Source organism: Pygoscelis adeliae, unplaced genomic scaffold, assembly GCF_000699105.1.
Source record: "Pygoscelis adeliae isolate BGI_AS28 unplaced genomic scaffold, ASM69910v1 Scaffold12, whole genome shotgun sequence".
NCBI classification, from domain to species: domain Eukaryota; kingdom Metazoa; phylum Chordata; class Aves; order Sphenisciformes; family Spheniscidae; genus Pygoscelis; species Pygoscelis adeliae.
In genome coordinates, this window is record NW_008824290.1 from 1,611,813 (window position 1) to 1,620,581 (window position 8,769).

An 8,769-nucleotide genomic window follows, 5' to 3' on the forward strand; every position below is an offset into this window, starting at 1 on the left:
AGCCTCGCCGCCCATCAGCGAGAACATGTAAACGCCTCAGCTCAGGGTGAACGAAACGGGGGAGGAGGGGGGACGGGGCGGGACGCGGCTTGTTACAAAACCAAGGCTCGAAACTACAAGCGAGTGGTATTTATTATTTCTTTGGAGGAAGCCCAAGCTCGAGATTCGTACGTAGAGAATTTGCTTGAAAGTTAGCTCTTGCGTGGTCTCTGGGTCAGGCTGCTGCTTTTAAATTAACTGATAATAGCCTTACATTTTGACAAAGCAAAAGCAAGTTATTTCTGGCTCTCCCTGCAAAGGACACCCTTTGTTACGTATTATTTTTAGACTTACAGCCATATTCGAGATCTGGAGGGTTTTACTGCAATACATGTCTGTGAGGCAGCTGCACCCACATGCTTAAGAAAAACCCCAACTTTGAGCTAGCCCAGCCTGAGACAAACCCTTGCCTTTGCCCATCGTACAGAACACGTCCCTCATGTAGTAAAAAGCAAACAGTCAAGAGTAGGTATGATCCTCTTTGCCCATCTGTAACAACCATCCACTGAGTAAAGCTTTCTTCAAAACAACTTGCCAATTAATTCTTACATTTTCTCTAGCACTACTGTGTTTGCTTGCCTCAAACAGCAGTTAGTCCTACAATAAATTTATGACTAGGAAATCAGAAATAGATACACCTGTCATTACTTACTTGTAGAAAGTGAATTAAGGTCCAGAAAGCTTAAGTAACTTTGCTGAGGAAATCCAGTAGAATAGGCAAAGTGCTTTCCCTCCCCCCCATCAGGGACCATCCAGTATGCTGATCTCTTAACAAAACAGAAGCTATTAAAACAGCTAACATTTGTGCAGTGCACTCAGTGTAGAAATAGATCTTTAGGATCAGATAGGCCCAGTAACATCAATTTCCAATAAAAAAGAAAAAAGATTTTATGAACTATAGAGGCCATCTGGCCATTTGTGTACTTGCCTGTGAGGAACTACTCTCCAGTTACATCGCTTAAGCGATCCTACCATCAGTCCCAGAAGTCTTACAACATGCTGATTAAAGTTAATGTTGTTGCACTGGAATTCAGCTTGTGATAGAAAGATACTAAAGAGGGAGCAGCATACTAAATCATACACATTAGGGCGCAAAGTATAAAAATGACTAGAAATGATAAATATTGTCAAGAAGCTAATAAGAAGTATAATAAAAGTCTCATTTATGAGAGAAAACGTTTCTTTATCTTTTAAGCGATAATCCACTGTGTATCTGCCCAGCAGCTGCACAAATACTTTATAACTGGAGACAAGTTTTCCACAGAGAACTTGATGGTGTCCATACCCTCACGTGTCTGATGCACAAGTAAGTCTGGCACTTTCCCAGTTTCTTTTTTCTGCCAGGTGGACTACAGCATTCCGTAGCTGCACATCCCTTCAATAATGCAGTGTTCCTTACTGATATTTGTATCATTTAGCCATCTTTTTGTAGTTTAAACTCAAGCTTTATTCTCTCTAGTAAGCTCTACTTACATGACTTGTTCTTGAGATTCATCTTCCAGCTCTGCCTGCCCTGTGCAAAGGGCACATTTGGTAAAAACACTCCATCCATAAGGTATGAGGTCTTAAACTTCACACTGATAAAAACAGGAAGTGGCAGTTCCAAAATTCTTTCATTAAAAAGACAGCAGCAGCATCACTGATTGCCACAACCTATTGACCAAGGACTCATAGCACAGCCTGAATCAATCACGACAGTGTGCTATGGTGCCAGGACCCGATCTCCTAACAGATTTGAAATGAAAAGCTTCTGATCCACTTTAGCCTAATGCAGAAAGGCCTCCCTGCTCCTCAGATTCTCGACAGAATTTCAAAGAACTGCTGAGCTTCATTTCCTAGTGCCCATACTGAAGATGGTGTCTCCACCTCAAATTACTAACATGCAGGCAGGGTTCGTCAGTGTTCTAGATCCTCTCAATTATTCTCAGTAAGAAGGTATGAGGAGTTTTCACTACAGACTGTCCAGGCTCTGGCACAGAATGCATGCCATTCCTTGATACGGTACTTCAGAGCAGTGACACAAAGATCAGGGCAGGCTCAACACATAGTTCAGTATTGGGAGCCTTACACTTTCGAATCATCTCTCATTGACCTTATGACAGGTTACCAGATCAGAATCCTCAACCCCTCCATGTTAAATATTAGTATGTTAGCCCATATTATTTCAAAATGCAACAGTATGTAGTATTGTCTGGGGCGTTTGACTAGTCATCAGCACACGCTTCTATAATCTCAAAGATCTGCTTCCTCTGCCTTTTCCATCTCACAAGTGAGACTTGGTGCCTCAAAATAGTATTCTTTCTAGTTTTGGACAAGGAGAAAACAATTCTACTGGGATACCATACAATTTCAAGCAAAAAATAACTGGCCCTCTGAACCATAGTTTGATGGCAACAGGACCCTCGCCACCTTTTTTTGGCACTAGCTCAACGTGTGCATGGGGCTTCAGTCCCAGTCCACCAGAATCTTCACACCCCTACTTGGCAGCATCAAGTTTTTATTCAAGTTGCCACTGCTGACTCACCCTGCGTGGAAGACTTCCACAGAAGGAATATCTTCCGCCTACCAGCTTTCACCTGCACTAGTTATCAAATTCTCAAGAGAAACATTTCAAAAAGGAAGGATCATGTAAACAAACACAAATACTATTTATCTGCTTTGACATCCTCCTCTTTCCTTGCACAATGAAACTTCATGAGGCACATTTCTACATTGCTGAAGTATATCACCTACATAGTATCACCTTTGTCTTGCAGATTAATAAAGATCAACTCAGACTTCCCACAGCACTTAAATATTGGCAGTGGTGCTGATCTTCCCTGGATAGAACTCCGTACCCCTCTCCCGATCTCAACAGCTGGCTGGTGAAGGGACAAGCAAGAGGCAGAGTCTACTCCACACGTTCCTTAGAACCTGCAAGAATCCTTCCATTTTAAGATAGGTGTTGGACTGCCATAACATGCGTGTGTGGGTCTTCTTCCTATCACAATGACAAATCTGCCTAACCTTGCTAAGTCATCATGATGCCTCTGTATGATGCCTCAAGCCAATCTATCCCTATAAAGTTTTCAAGTCTGGCTTCCCCACTATATGGTTTACACCTTCAGACTCATCTATGCATGATGAATATTCCCCCCACCCCCGAATATGGTCTCATAAGATACAACATTACTATGGTCCTTGCAGCCCGCAAGGGGATGCTTTTTGATCTCACTTACCTCATCAGTCATGGTATATGGCACTGGCAAAGTACTCACGGGCATAACTGTGCAAGGCTGGTTGTTCCCAAACTTCACAGAAGCCAGAACAGCATGAATTGTGGAAGAGATGCTGCAACCCTATCAAAAGACACATTACAGCAGTGCACTGACAAACAAAACCACAACTGTTTAACTTCAGTCTGTGAGGTGGTGTAGTGTCCCTCCACCTCTTTTGGCTGATCTTTGTGAACTAGTATATTTAAAGACAATTCCACATATTGCTGATCCATCTCCTAGTTATCATTGATACTTCGGCAGAAAGGCTGACTTTTTCATACTAGACTGAGTGGGATATGTGGTCCAAAGTCCTAGATCACAATTCCAGAATGGAATTTGGCTTCAAATATGGAAGAAAAGTGTTGGCCCTTTTTACCCCTACACGTTTACTGAATATCTTCCTTGTTCTCTGGTTAGGAAGAATTGTCTGCATTTTCTTTTTCATTCCTCTGATCTTGAAGTTTTAGCCATATTATGACAAAAGGGTGAGTAAAGATGAAATAATATTTGTCTTCATGCATGTTCACCAACTGCTAAGGAGTCGAATTTTTTTTGTTCTTATGGCCTCACTAACTTACTTCCTGCACGTACCATCTTTCTCATCCTCAGGATCAAAGTGGTTCTCTATTTATAAAATTGGTGAGAAGACCCTTTAGATATCCAGAACAGTTCATGTTGATCCAAATGAATAGTCTTCACTGAAATATGAGTTTTAAAACAGACTGGAGGCTGTGTCAATAACCTTTTATGGTACTGATAAAGACAGAGTCCTTTTATCATCAGAGCTCCACCAGAACTCAAGCTACATCAGTGTGCTTACTAAGAAATACCTCTGTGAGTTGCATCTGCTAAGCAGTCCTATGGAATGTTATCTGTAGATAATACTTAAAGACCATTTGACAGTCTTTAAGCTGTACAGCTGCTATGTGAAGGCCCTTACCCCATTTCCATTTAAGCATTTGTCGGAACTACTGTTTGGAGTCACCTACTGCAAGAAGAGGTATGTAGACTGTCACTTGCAGACAGAAAGATACGTTAAGCAGTTCGTTGAGATACACAATTGACAGGGAAACCTGCTTCCTGCCTTACTTACCCTTCCACTCTCTAGCTTGAATCCTTTAACATCATGTACCTTTGGGATTTTGCAGTTATAAGGCACTCTCTACCATATGTGCTCGTAACTGTTGCATGATGGAAGATGGGGCTTGAGCTCACCCCTACGTACACTGCAAAGATAAAAAAAAAATCTTTGGTATTAGGATATACATGAAACCATATGTAAACTATACTTCAAACCAAAAAAGAAAAATTCCCCAAATTACAAAATGCTGCACCAAAAGCACAAAGCTTCCCCACCTACTCACCTGTAGGTCTTCTAAATAGCAAAACTACTATCTACTGGAGACTATTTTATCGAGCACAAACCTTTGGAGCAGAGTAATTTGCACTCTTACGTATAACGATATCGTTGTTCACAAAAGAGCAGACAGAGCCATAAACAAGGGAATAGTATTCCACTTCTCTCCCATCATTGCCTCTTTGGCATTAATTATTCAATTCCTAGTGTTTACAGTTTGGCACCTTTATTATGTTCTGCAACAGTAACTCCACCTGCAAAGGTCTTTATGGGAAGCTATTCCTGCCAAATGGTAACTGCCATCAGAATAACCCTTCATAAACAAGTCACCGATTTTCTGTTTAGCTCCCAGAACTGCCTTCCTGCACGATCAGATGAAATTGATTGCCAGCGCAAGGAAAGCAGCAGGAAAGTATATCCAGGGTTTGGGAGTGCCCCTTCAGCATCCCTAGTTACTGGTCATCAAAAGAAGCTGCATGTTTAGAATTGGAGTGTCTGTCAATTCACATAGCATAACTCATCAGGTTTGGATTTGAGAAGACACCCGAGTTCATGTTAAACAAAGTAACTGCTTAAGCCAGCATAACCCATGTAAACAATATTACTGCAAATACATTATTATTTTCTCTCATAACCCTTTCCTACTCCCTGATCCTTTCCTCTGTGCTGGAAACAGCCTTCATCCAAGCAAAGAAAAGTTACTCACTGCCTTCATGAAGTTTATAATACATAAAGTTTATTTTATTTATTAAATCCCTTAGAGTGACTTCTCTATTCTCAATTCCTTGCTGTCAGTATCAAAACTTGCAAGTGTAATACGTGATGAAGTATAAACTCTGAGTGAAATTGTTTTCCTGGTTAGGTCACTCACAAATGCATATCTCCAAGACACGATCTCCAATGTTTACAATGAGTTAATACTTCAGCCTTAGTATAATTAAGTTAAAATTCAATCAGCAATGAGACACAAATCCAGTCTTAATTACTTTACTACCTCTTCCTCCTTCATTCTAGAGGACAAACCTGGTCTGCAGATGATTAAGACGGTATGCAGTGGAGGAAGCTTTGCTGTTAGAATCCCTAGTCATTTACCGCAGAAGAAATCCCAAAATAGATGGGCTTATTCAGAATTAAAACCTTGTCTCCTCATTTACATGCGGAAGGACTACAAAGCAAGGTGACATCAAAATCTGGGGAGGAAAAATAAAGTGAAAAAATAAGTCAGAAGCAAGACTTAATACATGACATCCACAAAAACCCCCAAACAAACAAGAGAATCAGACATGGCTCAACTTCTTCTGTTCAGAGAAATCCAACTCGTATGTATCATTTAACAAATAGTAATGAGCCCTATGCAGGTTTTCTTTGCTTTGTCTGAGACACGTCTACCACCTCGGCCAGTGCCTGATGCTGGCTAATAAGGAGATTTTCCAAACTCACGCATACGTAAATCAGTTCTGATATATGACTTCATAATGCAGACAGAATCTCAATAGGCTCAAAAAAATGCTAGAATAGGAACTTCAAATTGAGCACTCCTGAAAGACATATTCCAGCACCACCCTCACTCCACATAAAGGGTAAGTATGAATAAATCCTGTGAACAACCTATCATATGCTCAACTCGAAGTCAAAAATCACTGACATATACCTCTGATGTACTATAAATCCAGGATGATAAAGAGATCTGACAGTTGTGTTTGTAACAAATGAAGTAATTAATATAAAAGCACAAAGGCATCATGGTTTTGGCAGTGAATGCTGCTTAAAGTTGCTCACAACTGCTGTGTAACTGCTTATTCTTTATTTTCTGAGCACCCAAATTGACACCTTGGATCTGATCAGCAGGGCCAGCTGAAGTTAATGGGGTATGTATGCTAAATATGTAAGTACTCTCCTACGTTGTGTTCTTAGAAATCGTACCCTTGTAATACTAAATTGGACGTCCAAATTTAGTACTTCTGACCTCTATTTTAAGGTTTTGATCATTGTTGGCACTGTCTAGATAGGGTCCTGGAAGAGGCTAGAGTCTATACAAGGAGGAAAAGAGATCATTTTATTAAATATATTACCTCAGTGCATACAAAAGGCAGCAATTCTTTGTGCTTGACTTAAGAACTATTATTTCTTGATATAGTCTTCATGATTTCATATGGAAAATGCATCACTGATGCAGAAGTTGCTAGAGGTGAAGCCAAAAGTTTGAGTGATTCAGTAAGGAAAATAATCTTATCAAAGCAGGTTTGGAGATAAATACATTAACTGCCCAATTCTGCTAAAACAAGGTAACAGCAGCAAAATGGTTAATACTCCCGACACTGGTATTATCAATATGCCATTATTACACAATGTTTCCAAAGGTATACAAATTCAGAAAGACAGAAGGACATCAATTTATCATTGCAGTATCAATGTTATCTTTACTACCAAGAAAGAAATGGATGGAAGGAAGGAAAAAAATCAGATTAAGATGAACAGCTCAGTGACTGGAGAGACTCTGGGACTACAGACCACAAAGCTCTGTCTGCAGCAACTGAACATCTACAATCGTCTAATAACATGTAACATAATATTGACAGAGAAATAGGTATATTTAAGGCATATTTTAAATTCTGTCACAGTAGGAAGGGATACAAGGATTTCATCTAGTTTCCAACTGGTTTTAGGCTCTTGTTATAGCCTCCCTGGGAGAATTCCGAGTTCAATGTGCACCCCAATATGAGAATGGCAGACAGTTGGTTACTTACGGTTATTGCAGTGACATTTCCTTCTTCTCTGAACCTGTAACACTATTCTCCAGAGAACCCAAACAGTTTCTTTGGGAGCATGCTCTCTTAGCTTTCTGATATTCTACAAAACATAACAGGGAACCAGGTACTTGTAGTTTGCTCCAGGGACTGGAGTGAGAAATGACTTTTTTATATTAATTTCATATCAGATCACTTTTAATTCACGTCAGGTTCAGCTAAACATGCAAATAAAGATGTTTATCCACAATATCAGAAGCAGATAACAAGTTTATAAAGGCATAAATGGGGGAAAATGAAAAAAAAAATTACTCTTCTAAAGTTACAGAAGAAAGGTTTTGGTTTCTTCCTGTCAAGATGTCTTGCACAGACTTCCCTTATATTCATCTTGCCAAATGACTGTGTTCTTTCACATACTTACACCTCAGACTGCATACTTTATAGAGAACCTCTCTTTAGACTATCACTACACCAATGCTGCCACGTTCACCACAAGCTGGCAGTCTGGAGCCTTCTCTAGGAATTGTGGTTACTTTTTCTTTCCTTTGTAGTCATGTCACCAGATCACCACACCATCATGTCATTGTTTTAGTCTTCATATTACTTGGTTGTTTGTGAGAAGACTTTCTGGCCCCAGCTTTGCTGAGATTTTTAAGACCTACTTTCTTAAGTTTCCGGTGTATATTTGTCAAACAGAAAGAAGATTCAGCTATTTCACTCAATCTGTGATACATATCTATAAATTATATACTGAACTACTGATTGGTTCTCAAGCCACTTAGAAGATAATTTAAAGAAATAACCAACTTTCATCAATCTCAAGTTTCACCAACCCTTAATGAAATTTTTGGAATAGGATGTATGAAAAAAATGAAGAGGTACAGAGAGATGCATACAGAAAGAGCAACAGGCAGTGGGAAAGCACAAAGTAAATTTCCAGTCTTTTTTAATTTACTGTACAATTTTTTACTATAAATTGGGAAACTCTTCAAAGTCATAGCTGTTTTGAAAAAAAAAAGGCAGTTGAAAGAGCCAGATATTCTAATACTATAATGCTTTCTGTGGTGTGGTAAGTCTATGTAATTCGGAGTAAAATTCAACATACCTGTTACAATTTTATAGTTCTCTAAGAGATGCTTTATGAGATGATATATTTCTATTTATTATTTTTATTGCATGTTAAATAATCACCGTAATTACCTGTCAACAGACTGGTGATAGAGGCTTCTTAGCTAAGCTCTCACACCTCTATCAGTGAGTCTAGTTGGCAGACCTGGCCAAGACCAAACTTAATTTTTAAGTAGTTATATTCATATAAATGCACTTTTGTAACAGCGGAAGCTGAGCAGGTCAAAGTAACTTCACATCA

The 8,769-nt window shown here is 39.4% G+C and overlaps 1 long non-coding RNA gene across 5 annotated transcripts; it reads right to left on the reverse strand.

The window, feature by feature from the left end:
* Window positions 1-116: 116 nt before the first annotated feature.
* On the reverse strand, window positions 117-8,550 carry LOC103912491. Of its 5 annotated transcripts, none has more exons than XR_663368.1 (6): window positions 8,506-8,550; window positions 7,401-7,503; window positions 6,726-6,835; window positions 5,677-5,843; window positions 4,390-4,522; window positions 117-3,405 (listed from the first exon to the last, which is right to left on the reverse strand). It is a non-coding gene; the product is annotated as an uncharacterized LOC103912491 (long non-coding RNA). The 5 variants fall into 5 exon arrangements; XR_663367.1 differs by having other exon boundaries at window positions 117-1,616; window positions 3,258-4,522; XR_663370.1 differs by having other exon boundaries at window positions 117-248; window positions 1,513-4,522.
* Between the last annotated feature and the right edge of the window lie 219 nt (window positions 8,551-8,769).